Consider the following 18060-nt stretch of genomic DNA (forward strand, 5'->3'; position numbering starts at 1 on the left):
TCAAATCTTCCCTTGATATTTGTTGCTCATAATGATGAAGTGAGTAAACTTTGGCATGAGTGATTTGGTCACTTAAACTATCGCTCCCTTCAAAATCTTTGTAAAGAAAACATGGTGACAGGTCTTCCAATGGTATCTTGTAGAGATGGTGTTTGTTCCGAATGTGTACTCGAAAAACATGATCGAGATAGTTTTGAAAATGTGCCTCTTAACACGCCTTAGCCCCCTTGCAGCTTGTGCATAGTGATTTATGTGGTCCACTTCCAGTTGTTTCATTCTTTGGCTACAAGTATTTCTTAACTTTCATTGATGATTTCTCCAGGTGCACTTGGTATACTTCTTAAAACTCAAGAGTGAAGTATTTAACATGTTCTTTGGCTTTAAGGCCTTTGTTGAAAAATAATCTGGACATCAAATTCATAAGCTAAGATCTGATAATGGCGGAGAATATGTTAACAACAAATTCATCAAATTTTGCATTGAGAATGGAATTCAAATGCAATATATTGTTCCATATACTCCACAACAAAATGTTGTAGTTGAATGGAAGAATCACACCTTAAAGGAAATGGCTAATTGTATGCCTCAATCTAAAGGACTTAGTCTTAATTTTTGGGTAGAAGCAATTAACTTTGCAAATTACATAACAAATCACACTCCTACTAAGGTTTTAAAGAATATCACTCCAAAAGAAGCATGGAGCTCAATTAAACCAGATGTAAGTTACTTTCGTGTTTTTGGAAGTGAAGCATGGGCCCATATTCCAGATAAAGATGTCAAAGGATACAAACTTATTCCACTTAAGTCCAAAAATGTTATCATTAGAAGAGATGTAAAGTTTGTTGAAAATATATTAGCCTACGAGCCTAGTTTGGCGGATGTGCCACCTCTCTCTATCCCTTCTACTTCTGAATATATTTCTTCTTCAAGTGATGATAACAAGGATAAAAATCCTCCCCCACCTTCTCAGGATCCTCCTTTAGCTCCTCAACTTCCAAAATGGGTCTGTGCTACTAGGGATGCAGCAGGTGCTCTCATCAGTGATCCTACAAATCAGCGACGTACAAGTTCTCAGTTCGATAGAGCCTCTTCTTTACTAGCTTAAGCTTCAGCTAATTATGATCTTGACACCTTTTCAGAAGCTTCAGGCCATCCAGATTGGGGTGCAGCTATGAATGAAGAATATTGTTCATTATTGGCAAATGATACATGGGATCTTTTTCCCCTTCTAAAGGGACGAAAACTTGTTAGATGCTAATGGGTTTACAGAACCAAGTACGGACCAGATGGAAAAGTTGATAAACATAAAGCTCGTCTTGTTGCTAAGGGTTTTTCACAAGTTCAAGGCATTGACTATATTGAAACCTTCTCCTCTGTTGCAAAAATTAACTCTATCTGCCTTGTTCTTTCCTTTGCTGCCTCTTTCAAATGGGAAGTCCATCAGATGGATGTTAAATCTACCTTCTTGCATGGGGACTTGCATGAAGAAATCTATATGGAACAAACTATTGGCTTTATACAAACAGATTCCAGCCTTGTATGTCGGCTTAAGAAATCCCTTTATGGTATCAAGCAAGCCCCTCGAGCTTGGTATGCCAAAATGAATAGCTTTCTTTTAGAAACTGGATTTTCTAGGTGTCATTTTGACAATACTGTCTACACCAAGAAAGTGGGAAAGTCTCTTATCATTCTTGTTATTTATGTTTATGATCTTATCCTTACCAGTAGAGATCCCAACCTTATAAACCATGTGAAGTCCAGCCTTAAAAATAATTTTGAAATGACAAACTTAGGACACTTGCATTATTTTCTTGGTCTTCAAGTCTTGCAATCCAAGGAAGGTATTTCCCTTTCCCAGTCCAAGTATGCATGTGATCTTCTACGCCATTTTCACATGGAAGACTGTAAGCTAGCCCCTTCTGCCTTTCAGTCTGGAGCCAAAATTTCAGTCACTTGAACTTCCCCTGAAGTTGATGCTACCTTATGCCATCAACTTATAGGAAAAATTTTGTATCTCACCCATACTTGTCCTGACCTTTCCTTTGTTGTTGGCCTTATTGCTCGGTTTATGCAAAACCCACATGAAAGTCATTGGAAAGTAGCTAAAAGAATACTTTGTTATGTTTGAGATAAAGTTCAGTTTGGGATTCCTACAGTGCAGAAGCATCTCCTCTATTCGTTGGTTTCAGTGATTCTGATTGGGTTGGTGACCCTGATGATCGGAAGTCTACTGCAGGTTATGTGTTCACTCTTGGTTCAGGACCTATTACATGGGCTTTCAAGAAACAAAGTGTCATTTGTCTTTCTTCGGCAGAAGCAGAGTATCGTGGTGCCATAGAAGCTAGTAAGGAAGCCCTATGGCTTCATCAGATCCTGTCAAAGTTTGGATTTCAGCAGCAGTGTCCGACTACACTTTGGTGTGATAATCAAAGTGCCATTCAACTATGCAAAGATCCAGTCCAACATCAGCGAAGTAAACACATTGAATTGCACATGCACTTCATCAGAAAGCTCATTCACGACCATGTTCTTGAAGTGCAATATTGTTCAACAGATGATAAAGTTGCAGACATCTTTACAAAGGCTCTCACAGAGACGAAGTTTACTAAACTTTGATTTGTGGTTTGAGTTTAAGAAGTTGTCACTAAGGGGGGATAGGCTCTAACGCCTCCTTCCTTCTCCTATTGTGTCATATTTGTACATCCTTTAATCATATCCAAGTTTTTCTTAAGGGGGGATGTTAGGATATTTCGACACATAGGAAATAGTTAAGTATAACTTGGTCTAGTGTAGAGTTAGGTAAAGTGTGTTTCTTTACTATGTACTTTTGTAACTTACAATCCGATGGGCACGATATCTAGTGATCCGACGATTCATTCTCTCCTCGGTATTACTGACACTTGATTCGTGGCTTAACACCTGATTAGTCCATGATCTGTATTTAAAGAGCATGGAGGGTCATTTGTAGGGGAACTGTTCATGAGAGAAGCGCATGTATATCTTCATTCTTTTATTAATAAATTCTTTAAAGTGGCCGCGTTGGCTCACGCCGTGGACTGTTTCCCTCGTTGAGGGTTTTAACCACGTCAAGAATACTGGTGTATTGATCAGTGATCTATTTGTGAACGGTGTCCTTTGGTGTTCTGTTTGAGGAACTTCTCCTGTAAATTCTTACATACGAAGAGTTACTTCCCACCACTATTTATGTAGGAGTCAAATTCTGAATGTGTAGACATATCAATTTATTAGTTCCTTCCAAAATAGGAACTATGAGTTTACCATTGACCAAAATGGCGCGAGTTATATCCTATAAATATCTCTTAAATTCATCATAATTACAGTCTCTTTCGGATTCATTTGGAAATTATATGCACCAAGCATAATTTAAAACAACGATACTAATACTTGCCATCACTGGTCAATCTATAATTCGCATTGGTCAATCTAGATCTTTATAGCTTTCTTTGGAGTAGAAAGATCTATTAAGGATTTTACACTAACAGTTTCTTTGATTCTGAAAAATGAGGGAAAAATCTTCGATTGATACTATCTAGATGGTTACATTCTCGATCAAAAAGTCATTTCTATTTCGTAAATGATCTGAAATTGTATTTCAAAAATTACTTTCCTTCTTTGAATATATATGGACCAAGTTTTGCAGAGGTGAAATATGCGCAAAAAACAGCGCTCCAAGTGCTCCAACAAAGTGTTTACTGCAATTATTTAGGGAAATGAAACAGATCTTACAATAGAATTTATTACACTAAGAGAACGCTTGGTGTCTTTTTGGATTTTTATCTAATATATATCATTAAATTTAGATCTCCTTTGCTCTATTTTCATTATAACATTATGTGTCTGTAAGTTCACTTAAAAGTCTGGTTTTGAATTTACTACCATGAATATTTGTTGTTATATTATTTCAAAAAGGAAAGACCGTGTTACCATCCCTAATGTTTTGTTCTAAGAAAATGGATTTTCAAAGTATAAATTGGAATATTTATTTTTTTAGACACGATTGAAGAGAGAATTTATATTTCGATGCTTTTTCTTTTACACTCAAAAAATTAGTTTGGTTGTAATTTTATTTTGTGAGAAGGGTCACCACGGTAAAATACATGATACGAAGGGAAACAACAAGTGCTTCTGTTTACAATCATCGTAGAATACTTAGCTGAAATCGTTGTTGTGTTGTATCAAAAAAGAAGTTACAAGAATGATCACTTTTTATAAAAAGATATTCCATTATTTATGGATAAAGAGCATATGTTTTTGACAATTATGTTATCCATATGGTTCTTATGTATACTAATTCGAATATTAATCTTACATATTTTACTTTGTCCATTTTGTTGGTAAATTTCTCTGTCCTTAACCTGACTTAATAAATATTATGATTTAATAGATATTAAAGTTTAGACAAAATAGATTAAGATAAGGCATACCAAATTGAGATTTTGACAACCCATTCGGACTTTAATAAATATTATGATTTAATAGATATTAAAGTTTAGACAAAATAGATTAAGATAAGGCATACCAAATTGAGATTTTGACAACCCATTCGGACTTTATCTGCATCCATACTTTCTCAAAATCTATCGAATGAGAAGGGTTCTCTCTGTATATGAATCTCCAACTAGATCCAGAACTGCACCGGCGAGCGCTGGATCTTTATCTTCAATAACTAGATCGACTTCAACATGTGGATATGGGACTGGAATTGGACAGGGTTCAACTGAATCTACATTTCGGTGAAGTGATAACCTGCTCAAAATTCTGGCAGTAAAAGAGGTGAACAACGAAACAAAGACACGTGAACAGCCGAACGAATTCTGTCCATAGAAGAGGTGAACAACGAAACAAAGACACGTGGACAGCTGAACGAATAGAGAATGTGCGTGCACACTCTTGCTTTTGTTTGGCTATACGTTAGGTTTATAAGAGAGAAATGGAAATTTGGTTGAGTATTAAATTGAAAACAAAGACACGTGAATAGCGGAACGAATTCTGGCCATAAAAGAGGTGAACAGCCGAACGATTTCTGGCCATAAAAGAGGTGAACAACAAAATAAAGACACACGCGAACAGCCGAACGAATTCTGGCCATAAAAGAGGTGAACAACGAAGTAAAGACACGTGGATAGCTGAACGAATTCTGGCCATAAAAGAGGTGAACAACGAAACAAAGACACACGTGAATAGCCGAACGAATTCTGGCCACAAAAGAGGTGAACAACGAAATAAAGACACGTGGATCGCTGAATGAATTCTGGCCATAAAAGAGGTGAACAACGAAACAAAGACACGTGGATAGCTCAACGAATAGAGAATGTGCGTGCACACTCTTGCTTTTGTTTGGTTTATAAGGGGAGAAATGGAAATTTGGTTTTGAGTATAAAATTGAAAATAAAAACTATTTGGAAATATATATATATATATATATATATATATATATATATATATATATATATATATATATATATATATTTTTATGTTTTAAAATGGTTTTAGGTATTAATAAAAATGATTTAATTTTTTAATTTTATTTTATTTTAAAATTGTTTTACGTATTAATAGGTCTGAAAATTCTGGTAATAAAAGAGGTGAACAACTAAATAAAGACGTGAACAGCCCAACGAATATAGAATGTGTGAATACTTATGTGCGCACACTCTTTTGTTTCGCTACTTTTGGGTTTATAAGTGGAGAAATGAAATAAAGAATGTGCATGCACATTCTTGTTTTCTTTTGATTCGCTATAAGTTTGGGTTTATAAATGGAGAAATGGAAATTGGGTTTATATGGAAATTTGGCAATATAAAGAGGTGAACAACCAATCAAATATGTGAACAACTTAACAAATTTAGAATATGCACACACACTCTTGCTTTGTTCTATTATAGATTTGGGTTTTTAAGTAGAGAAATGGAAATTTGATTTTGAGTATAAAAATGGAAATAAAAATGATTTGGAAATATATTTTTTATGTTTTAAAATTGTTTTAGGTATTAGGAGAAATGAAAATTTGGTGCACACACACTCTTGCTTTGTTCTATTTCACTATAAGTTTGGGTTTATAAGTGGAGAAATGGAAATTGGGTTTATAAGTGGAGAAATGGAAATTTGGCAATAAAAAAGAAATGGAAATGGAAATTTGGCAAACAACCAATCAAAGACGTGAATAGCCAATAGCCGAACGAATAAAGAATGTTTCTTTTGTTTTACTATAAGTTTGGGTTTATAAGTGGAGAAATGGAAATTGGGTTTATAAGTGGAGAAATGGAAATTTGGAAAACAACAAATCAAAGACGTGAACAACCGAACGAACAAAGAATGTGCGTGCACATTCTTGTTTTCTTTTGTTTCGCTACAAGTTTGGGTTTATAAGTGGAGAAATGGAAATTGGGTTTATAAGTGGAGAAATGGAAATTTGGCAATAAAAGAGGTGAACAACTAATCAAAGACGTGAACAACTAAACGAATATAGAATATGCACACACACTCTTGCTTTTGTTCTATTATAGATTTGGGTTTTTAAGTAGAGAAATGAAAATTTGTTTTTTTTGCTGAAACAAGTGCCGATCCTTCTAATTCATTAATTCAAAAGAAAAATTACATATTGTACATAAAACCTGATCTTTTATAAGAATTTAGGAAAAAACCCTACCTATTTTGGACCCGCCTTTCGACCCACCACCTATCCTACCTATGCTGACTATATACCCATTGGGATTAGAGCCAGGACTCACCAAGAGGAAGAAGAGCGGTCCTACCAACCAATAGCCGGGAATACACAATAGGCAGAGCCCTACCAGTTACCGGTATCCTTCTAATTCATTAATTCAAAAGAAAAATTACATATTGCACATAAAACCTGATCCTTTATAAGAATTCAGGGAAAAATGAATCCCTTCCAATGACCAAGACCCCCCAAGTTACTATAGTGATCACCAAACTTTTGAGAAATAAACATGGAAAGGCTACAAGAGCCCCCACCCACTAGGGAAATTCTGGATAAAACACAAATTCTGGATAAAACACACTTCCCAGAGCCAACATACGACCATAGACACCCCTGACTGTGCAAAATCCACACACCACAAAAGAAGGAAAAAACGTGCCAAACCGGATGAACGGATAGGGCCCACCTGGCCCCACAAAAAAAACACATTTGATCCCAACTATTGATCCTGGCTGCTAGATCCAACGGCTAGAAATCATATCGCACAACCTAACACGACTGAGAGATGTTGTGCGATCGAAGGCGGTTTCGAAGTCAACCAACCTGCCACGTGTTACAATCTCTATGGGATCGCTCCTAAAACTGCAAAACCATAAACCGCTCATGAATCGCACGATCTCCGGAAAATTGACCATGCTGTGGTTTTCAAGCTTGAAAGCAAAAAGAGGGAAAATTCCAGTTGCTGGAAAAACTAACCACGCATTCTATTTATTCTTGCTACAGAATCAGAATCCAATACTATGCTTGTTTGGGAAAAGACCGGCAACTTGTCTGCCGATGAACTAAGAACCTTGTTCAACTGATTCCGGGATAAAATGAGACATACTTTAGCTTGCCTTTCTACCAAGTACATACTAATAGGTTGTATAAGTTCTTGCTAGAAAAATCAATTCATGCTTGTCAACTTGGCCTGATATCTAAACACTTCTCTGTCCTCTGCGGCTTGTTCTTCGTAGAGAACCTTTAAACTGTTTTGAGGTATCTCCTACCACTTTTTCACCATTTTTCCATCAGCATTGTTCACCCCTTGGTTAGCTAGAAGTTCCGCTAGTTTATTGGCAGATCGTCGAACATGGTTGAAGCTAACCGTTCGAAGCTCCTAGAGGTGAACATGGATTCTTTGGTAGACCTGGATTAGTTTCCAATGAGTAGAGACTTTCTCTGGTCGAGTACCGCAGTTGATTCTTTTCACAGAGTTAATGGTAATCTCTGAGTCCGCTTCTACAATGACATTTGAGCCATGGTTTTGGATCAGAAACTCTAGACATTGTTCCAAAGCCATTAATTCTGCCATATTATTTGTGGCTCTTCCCAAATGGCAGTGGAAGATAAAGATAATACTGCCCTTTTCATCTCTTAAAACTCCTCTAAATCCATTTTTTCTCGGGTTGCCTTTTGAATCCCCATCGATGTTGTATTTCAGATAGCCTTTCGGTGGTGGTTGCCAGAAATCCTTCTCTGTATCCATAGTTATGTCCTTCCTGATCAATCCTTGGGGAATAATCCCTTTCATTCCCAGTTGTCTGAGAATTCTCAGCGCAGTCTCAGAGGGGGGATTTTTAGGGAGATTGCATACTGTGATACAAACTGTCTCCCTGAGTTGTTTTAGGATCAGATCAAATAGTCTATGAGGAATAACCTTTTCATTCTTAAAAATTATTTTATTTCTTTCTTTCCAAACATTCCAGATAATGAAGCTTGGCGTGAAGGCCCAAGCCAAATTAAGGAACTCATTCTCTGAATAGTTTCCTCTCCACTTGTTTAGGGTATTTGTGATACTACTTTTGTCCCTATCTGTCTGTTGGAAAATGGTAGAGAAAGAATCCCACAACCAGGTGGTGTAAGAGCAGTTGTTAAGAATGTGCTCCATGGTCTCCTCCTGCTCTTAATAGAGCTGGCATCTGGAAGGTCCCATAACCCCCCTTTTCCTAATGTTGTCCCAAGTTAAAATTTTCTTATGATGAACCAACCACGTGAAAAGCTTGATCTTCATCCAACCTTGGTGCTTCTAGAGGTGTTGCCAGGTATTTTCTGGAACACTAGAATCAAGCTCAAGGAGAATACCATTAGATTCCTTAAGATTAAAGGTGCCTTTATTGTTATTTCCCCATCCCAATTGATCATGCCCCTCTGTTACTAAAGTCATTCTTTGTTTAAGCAAGCTCCTAAGAGCCTCTGCTTTAATTTTAATGGGGCTATCATCTCTGCAGTCAATTTCTCTCCAGCTTCTCCACTTTCTGGAGTTCTGAGCAGGATCCCAGAAATCCTAAACTTTGTTTAACCCTTGGGAATATGTTTCTTGCTTGAAGCTTAAAAAATCCTCTGTTAACAGTGTTGGTTCTTGTTGCCATTTTTCCTCCCAAAAGAGTGCAAGATCTCCTGCTTTGATTTCCCAAAAACTGTTTTTTTGAACTAGGCTTCTATTTTCCTAGGCTCTGTTCCAGATGTGAGATCCTTTTAAATTTCCAGACATTCTTATGAGATCATTAGTGTGCTAAGAGCTGGCATATTTCTCTTTCCAAATCCTTGCCCACTGGGCTATTGGCTCCTGAACCCATCGCCACCAAAGCTTGGCTGCTAGCACTTTACTAAGAATCTCCTGATCATCCAAGCCTAGACCCCCATGACTCTTGGGTTTACAGATTTTATCCCAAGAGACCAGGGCCCACTTCTTCTTTGTTTCTTCCTTGCCCCAGAGGAAATCTCTTTGTATATTCTTGAATTTCTCTAAAACTCCTTTGGGAGCTAGGAGGGCTGATAACATAAAAACCGGGATAGATTGCAAAACCGCCTTTGTCAGAACCAACCTGCCTGCCAGGTTCAAGACTCTGAAGGTCCAATTTTTTACTTTGTCCTGCAACTTATTAAGCACCGGTTCCCAGATACTCTTGTGCATAGGTCTGGCAGTGAGAGGGATTCCCAAATACTTTGTGGGGAGTGAATCCCTTTGGAAGCCAAGAATTCTTGAAATATTTCTCTGAATAGCAATGTTAGTGTTTAAGAAGAAGATTTTTGACTTAGAGAGATTGACTTCCATACCTGTAGCCATGGAAAATTCCTTCAGGATTTGATTGTAGGCTAAAGCTTCTTTGACTGTGGGGATTCCTTGCAACATGGTGTCATCAACAAATTGTTGGTGAGTCAGAGCTTGACCATTCTCAGATAATTGAAGACCTTTGATTTTGCCCGTTTCCTTGGCATGCTTAATGGATCTGCCAAGTCCTTTCATCATGAGAATAAAAAGAAAGGGAGAGAGCAGGTCTCCCTACCTGAGGCCTCTAGAAGGAATGAAAATCTCTGAGGGAGAGCCATTCACCAAAATTGAAAAGCTGGATGAAGTCACCAGAGCCATGACCCATCTGACCCAGTTGTGATCGAAACCAAAAGCAGTGAGAACCTTCTTGATGTAAATCCAATTCACCTTGTCATATGCTTTGGCAATATCCAATTGCATGATCATCCTCACCTGCTTTTTACTAGTAAGCGTGTGTATCACCTCATGGGCTTGAATAATGTTATTTAAAATTTGTCTGCCCTCCACATAACCTGCCTGTTCCTCTAACACTAAGTAAGCAAGGAGAGGTCTTAGTCTGTTTGCAACAACCTTGGATATTATCTTGTAAACTACATTACATAAAGCTATGGGTCTATACTTATCTACAGTTTGAGTTGAATCATGTTTGGGGATCAGGGAGATGAAGGAGGTGTTGAGGGCTTTCAGGATGGTTTTGCTACACCTGGAATCCTCCACCACATTCAGAATATCCTGTTTGACAATATGCCAACAAGCTTTAAAAAAATCCACATTGAAACCATCCGGGCCAGGTGCTTTGCAGTTCTGCATGTCTTTGAGAACCTCACTTACTTCCTCTTCAGTAACCAGTCTATTGAGGTTAAAATTGTCCTCTCTAGACACCAACTTAGGGATATGCCTTATAATTTCCTTGATGGATTGTTCCCTGTCTGGAATGTTTTCCCGAGTGATGTTTCGGAAATGCTTAACAAGCACAGCTTCAATATTCTTATGAGTGTTCTGAAGCTCCCCATTCTCGTTCTTTATCATAGAGATTCTGTTGTATGCTCTATTAGCTATGGTGGAACTGTGGAAAAATCTTGTATTCCGCTCTCCTTCCTTGAGCCATTGAACTCTAGACTTTTGCCTCCAAAATATTTCCTCTTGTTTGCATAAATTTTCCCATTCTTGATGATATTTGTCAGCTTGATCACTTTTGACTTTGTCAAAGCCGTCTTGGATCAATGCCTGGTTGAGTTCCTGAATTTTGATTTCCAATGATTTTTTGTTCACAAAAATGTTTCCAAAATCCTTCTTGTTCCATTCTTTGAGCCTAAACTTGACATGCTTTAGTCTTTTATGAAGGAGGTACATTTGTGATCCTTGTAATTGCAAGTCTTCAGACCACCATTTTTCAATGTTACTGATGAAATCCGGGTGGGAGAGCCAAATATTCTTGAATCTGAAGGGCCTATTTCTGGGAGAGACCATACCCTTGATTTCCAATTGAATCGGCTAGTGATCGGACCCTCCGAAGGGAAGGACTCTTGCTGTTATTTCTTTATCTATAATCATCAGCTACTCTGAAATCATGAACCTATCTAATTTAGAGGCTACCTATGCCTCACCTCCTCTTTTGTTGTTCCATGTAAAAAGGCCATTACTCAATTCTGAACCAACCAATTTCATATCATCTGTGAATGATTGGAATGCTAAAGAGTCTTTGGTTAGCGCTGTGGTTCCTCTTTTTTTTTCCGAAAGAGACTTGATCATATTGAAATCACCTCCCATGATCCAAGGAATCCCAGCCTGTCTGTTCCTGAGATCTATTAGGGATTCTAGCAATTTGAGTTTGTCATCTATTTTTTGAGGACCATAAACATTTGTGACCAGGAAGGTTTCTGAAACCCCCACTGGTTGCATGACCACTGATAAGTAATTTCTGGATGCTTCAACATCTATTATGCTGATTTTCTGGGGATTCCAAAGAGTTAGAATGCCCCCCGCTGTGCTTTCAGCTTTAACCTCTAGAAACTCAAATCTATTGAGCCATTTGCTATGAATTCGTTTTATTTTTTGAATGGAACATTTGGTTTCCTAGATGAAGATCATATCCGACATTTCTTGTTTCATTCTATAACTTAGCATTCTTTGTTTTCTTTTACTACCTAGACCTCTAATATTCCAGGATGTGAACTTCATAATTCAAGATTTGTAAAGGAGTAACTGGTTAGGTCTTTCATCTTACCTGAGTCTACCATTAACTTTCCACACTCCATCAAGAGGTCCTTCTGCTTTTTCCTACCCCTTTTCTTTCCTGCATTTTTGGTAGCTAATCCTAGAGTTGATTTAATTGTTTTCACACCTCTGTACTCTTGCTTGTCAATGGTTTTTCCTTTATCTAACCCCCTTTCCTGAGTTTTCCATAAAAACAACTGTTGAATTCTGTTGCAATCTTCTTGGGGTAGTGAATCTATCCCTCCCGTGGTTCCCTGCATCAAGAACCCTTCCAGATCTAGGTGTTCCTTATCTAGAATTTCTTGAAGTTCATGGTTCTCCAGATTTGTTTCACTCTGGGTCATTTCTTGATCCCTCTCTAGTTCTATTTCACTCATCATAGTTTCTTTCTTATTACTAATCTCTTGTGTTGGGTTGTAGTTTTCTTCCTTTTCCTTTTCTTTAGGGCCGTCCGCCATAGATTGGTCTTCATTTGCCATTTCTTCATTCTCTTCCAGTGCTTGATACCTATTTTGACTGGCCTTTTGACGCTCATTACAAAGATGCTTTGGTCCTTTTTTGCCTCCTTTTCCTCTACTTGCCACTTTCTGAAAGCTTTCTGTGTCCTTTATTGCATTTTGTTTGCTCCTGTTGTCTGCTCTACTAAGAGGGCAATCTCTGAACAAGTGTCCATGTTTGTGGCATTTACGACATCTGAACGGGATGTGCTCATAGTCCACTGTTTGCACCCAATCCTCATCAAAAACTTCCAGGATGACTTCATTCGGAAGGGCTCCTGATAGATCCATTTCTACATAGATTCTTGCATAGGAAGTGTATTTTCCCCTTCTTGTGGCTTCTAAAGCTTTGACAAAATGACCTAGTTTATTGCCAATGGCAGCAAGCGATTCAGTTTTCCAGTAATCAAGAGGTAGAGAATAGAGCCTTACCCAGACAGGTACCAAAGTGAAAGTCTCTCACTCTGGAACAAAGTTCATCATCCAAGGCTGCATATAGAGGCCAGCTGCTACATAAAAGTAGGGTCCTCCTTTGAATATTCTGTCTCTGTCTTGGATGCTTGTGAACACCATGGTGAAGAATCCCTTTGACCCAAGATGCAGATCGAAGCTTCCTTTGGGTTTCCAGTGGTACTTGATCCATATCTATAAATCCCTTTCGTGGGCCATAGTCCCATGAATTTGTAGATTATAGCGTAAGTCCCCATATGTTCCCTGTGTGCCTGCAGTGCGGGATCATTGAGCACTACTCTAGGGGTAGTATCCGTTTGGGTCTGCATGGTCCCTTTTGTTTATTGTCCCTTGTTCTCTGGATTTTGTCTTCTTCCTCCTTATCTTTAGTGCTGACATTTTCCTTGGGCCTAACCCCATCTGTCTCCTTTTCATTATTATTTTTTTCCTCTTCCACAGAACCTCTAACATTACCCAGTGGGGACTTGCCTCTGCTGGCTACAACCTCCTTAGGGAGTGGAGCTCCCTCCTCTGCGGCCCTCACATAGGAGCAAGCACTGAAACTCTCAGAAACCCTAGCTGTGCATTTTTCTCTCGCTCCTCTCTTGGCACTCCCTAAAACAACAATGGTTGTGTCAGCCAAGATACCGTAGAGAAATGAAATTTGATTTTGGGTATAAAAATGGAAATAAAAATGATTTGGAAATATATTTTTTATGTTTTAAAATTGTTTTAGGTATTAGGAGAAATGAAAATTTGGCAAACAACCAATCAAAGATGTGAACAGCGGAACAAATAAATAATGTGCACGCACATTCTCGTTTTCTTTTGTTTCGCTATAAGTTTGGGTTTATAAGTGGAGAAATGGAAATTGGATTTACAAGTGGAGAAATGGAAATTTGGCAATAAAAGAGAAATGGAAATGGAAATTTGGAAACAACCAATCAAAGATGTGAACAACCAAACGAATAAAGAATGTGCGCACACATTCTTATTTTCTTTTGTTTCGCTATAAGTTTGGGTTTATAAGTGGAGAAATGGAAATTTGGCAATAAAAGGGTGAACAACCAATCAAAGACATGAACAACTGAATGGATATAGAATATGCACACACACTCTTGCTTTTGTTCTATTATAGATTTGGGTTTTTAAGTAGAGAAATGGAAATTTGATTTTGAGTATAAAAATGGAAATAAAAATGATTTGGAAATATATTATTTATGTTTTAAAATTTCTTTAGGTATTAGGAGAAATGAAAATTTGGCAAACAACCAATCAAAGACGTGAACTGCCGAACCAAGCACATTCTTGTTTTCTTTTGTTTCGCTATAAGTTTGTGTTTATAAGTGGAGAAAAGGAAATTGGGTTTATAAGTGGAGAAATGGAAATTTGGCAATAAAAGAGGTGAACAACCAATCAAAGACGTGAACAACTAAACAACTAAACGAATATAGAATATGCACACACACTCTTGCTTTTGTTCTATTATAGATTTGGGTCTTTAAGTAGAGAAATGGAAATTTGATTTTGAGTATAAAAATGGAAATAAAAATGATTTGGAAATATATTTTTTATGTTTTAAAATTGTTTTAGGTATTAATAGGTGGCAACCCTAAAAATATTTATCTCAAAAATTGATTGGAGATAAAAAAAAAAAAAAATTAATTTTGTAAATGTTACTAAGTAAAAATAAAAATGGTTACATAGGTGACTGAGTCTAATTTTATCTAGATAAATTGTGTTTTAAGGAGAAGTGACATCATAAACTCAAGCCCATCTACAATAATCCATGTACTATTTTGAAGCGGGTTGGTGTGAATGCATGTCATTTAGATTTGCCCAACTTTGCCTCCACAGTTTGGTTAATGTTAATCATCTCAAGCCTTATATGTCATTTAGATTTGCCTTGCCAACTTTGCCTCCACAATGTGGTTAATGTTAATCATTTCAAGCCTTATGAAACTCCTATTCTTGAAAGGGAAGTTCAAGTGACATCATAAACTCAAGCCCATCTACTATAGTCCATGTACTATTTTGAAGCAGGCTGGTGTGAATGCATGTCATCTAGGAAGCTCAAGTGACATCATAAACTCAAGCCCATCTACTATAGTCCATGTACTATTTTGAAGCAGGTTAGTCCATGTACTATTTTCAAGCGGGTTGGTGTGAATGCATGTCATTTAGATTTGTCTTGTTAGCTTTTCCTCGACAATGTGGTTAATGTTAATCATCTCAAGCCTTATGAACCTCCTATTTTGGAAGAGGAAGTTCACATTTCCCACTTGTTAGCTTTGCTTCCACAATGTGGTTAATGTTAATCATCTCAAGCCTTATGAACCTCCTATTCTGGAAGAGGAAGTTCACATTTCCCACTTCTGGATTTTTAGCAGTTGTTGGAGGAAGACACACGATTAGACCTATAGCAGTAGTTATGACGTATCTTGATGGGCACCAAAGCCTGATGGGCACCAAATACAGCGTCCTTAGGAAGACACAATGTTAGACTTGTAGCAACGGTTATGACGTATCTTGATGGGCACCAAAGCCAGCTTCCTTCTTAGGACAAATGGTTGTCCCAGGTTTCTTAATAGTTAGTTGTAGGATAATGAAGGCATGGTTAATCTTAAGCACTATGCATTTTTTATTTATATTATTTCTTAGTTAGCGCTCACTTTGCCAAAACAACTAATCAACTAATCAGATCTCATCTTAAGTAAAATATTATAAAAGGAATTTGCTTAGAAACATAAGAATGTTTTGGGAATCAATATTCTTATGCTTATGTTTGCAAGTTTTCATCTTCAACATTTGAATGTTATGGCTTATCAATCAGCCAACCACTAATGTAGGGAGGCATATCCAGTGGTGTAGCAATTTACAAATGGGAAAGAGGTTGATATCACCTCCAGAGCTCCCAAAATATGCAGTGATTTGGGAGGCATATCCAGTGCTGTAGCAGTTTGCAAATGGGAAAGAGGTTGATATCATCTCTAGAGCTCCCAAAATATGTAGTGGTTTGGGTCGTCAGATCCAAGAGGACAAATTAATGACAAAGTATGCACCTGCGTAATGGATTTTTATATGTCACGATTCTTCCCCAATTTATGCCTTACGGCGTTTCCTTTGCAACATCTGGTGCAATTGCTAGTTTTAATTTTTTTAAAATTTGAGTCTACAATAAATTAACAAGTGTTTGTTGAAAATAAGGTACATAACCAGAATCAAAGATAGTTAAGGTTTGTGAATGGAAATTTTGATTCATAAATAAAAAATTAATATTGAAAAAATTTTATTTAAAATTTAAATTTATATTAATATAAATTCAAATAAATTAATAATTATAATGTATATCAATCATATTTATTAATGTAATTATGCTATTTTATAAATTCCCTTCCACCTTATATACTCCAGAAAACAATATATACCACCACTACAATATATGCTAAAAGTAAATATGACCCCACAGTATCCTAAAAGTAAATAGGACCCTCACAGGTTATTTCTGATTATCCATTACAAACAATTGTGAACCCTCACTTCACACGTTATTACTGATTATCCATTCCAAACACCATGTGAACATATTTTTCTCTCTGCACATGGGCTCAATTTATCTATTTCAGGCAAGTAGCAGTAACAACTAACATGTTTGTTCATACACAGTTCTAAAACACTTGTAACAATTAACCTCCTGGTTCATAAACAGTTCTCCGCGCTAACTTTGACTCAAACTATATTTTCAAGATTCAAATAAATTCCATGCCATATCCTTTTACAATGGCATAAAATTTGGCCTGAAATTAGCATCACCTTGATGGCGAAACGAGCCTCCACCTCAAGCGGAGCCAGTAGACGCTGATCCAGAGTAAACATTTGAATACGAAGCAGGAGGGCGAGAATTAAGTCCCTGGATTTGATGGCGAAACTACATAGATGGCCAACGGCCTTGAAGAAGGAAGCTGCGTCATCTTTTCACTGGGATTTATGAGAACCTGCAGCGCTTGTCTGATTGACGGACGCAGCTGGGGATCTGGATGTGAGCAGGCAAGTCCCAAAGTTAATGCTCGTTTCATCTGTTCTTCCTCAAAATCTCCATCCAATCTCGGATCCGCGGCCTCGATAACTGTTTCCTCCCGGTAAAGTTCCCAAATCCAATCCACCAAATTCCCCTCCGACAATGGCGGCTTTCGATCCACAACCCGCCTCCCGCATGCTACCTCCAACACAACGACCCCGAAACTGAAAACATCGGACTCTGCAGTAGCCTTGCCGGTGTACCCACACTCTGGTGCCACATAGCCGGGCGTCCCCGCCAGCATCGTGGTGACAGCCGGATTCCCTTCGTCATGCTCAATCAGCCTGGCGAGGCCGAAGTCCCCCAGACGGGCATTGAATTCCCCGTCGAGCATAACATTGCTGGGTTTAATGTCCCGGTGGACGACTCTCTGCTCCCATTCTTCGTGAAGGTACAGCAACGCTGAAGCCAGCCCGCATAAGATTCTGTGTCTCCGGGTCCAATTCAGATGGGGCTGATCCTGATTCTGATGGCTATCCCCTGGCTGCCTGAAGATGAACCTGTCGAGGCTCCTGTTGGGCATATAGTCATACATGAGCAGCAGCTCGTCCCGTTGGTGGCACCATCCCTGTAACTGTACTAGGTTTCTGTGTCGAAGCCGACCTATGGTGATAATCTCCGACCTGAATTCTCGTTCTCCCTGTCTTGACCCTGCAGAGATTCTCTTCACAGCTACTAGTGTCCTCGCCCTGTCTGGCCCTTCCAGGCTACCCCTGTAAACACTCCCGAAGCCGCCGGTTCCAAGAAGTTCAGTTTCGCTAAAGTCCTTTGTCGCGGTTGAAAGAAATTTGTAGGAGAATCGGTGAGGAGCGTACGATGAGGTCATCGTTCGGCCCTCCAATATCGCTAGCTCCCCGCTGAACAGCCGCCCTGAGTTCGCTCTCCGTTTTCTAGTTCTATCGATGAACCACGCCGACAATCCCAACAGTACGGCCACGACGGTGATGGAACCGGTAAGGAACCCGACTTTCAGCCCCCTGCTTGTGGATCCTCCGTGGGCTATGTTCAGAGACGACTGGGCAAGATTTCCGAAGTGAAA

The 18060-nt window shown here is 38.3% G+C and overlaps 1 pseudogene; it reads right to left on the bottom strand.

Annotated features, from left to right (window-relative positions):
- Positions 1-16845: 16845 nt before the first annotated feature.
- The window catches only part of LOC149231661 (L-type lectin-domain containing receptor kinase IX.1 pseudogene), a 7404-nt pseudogene continuing 6189 nt past the window's right edge, over positions 16846-18060 (bottom strand).

This window comes from Pinus tabuliformis, chromosome J, assembly GCF_031772625.1.
Source record: "Pinus tabuliformis cultivar Carrire ecotype Pingquan chromosome J, CPIR1, whole genome shotgun sequence".
In the NCBI taxonomy this organism is placed as follows: Eukaryota; Viridiplantae; Streptophyta; class Pinopsida; order Pinales; family Pinaceae; genus Pinus; species Pinus tabuliformis.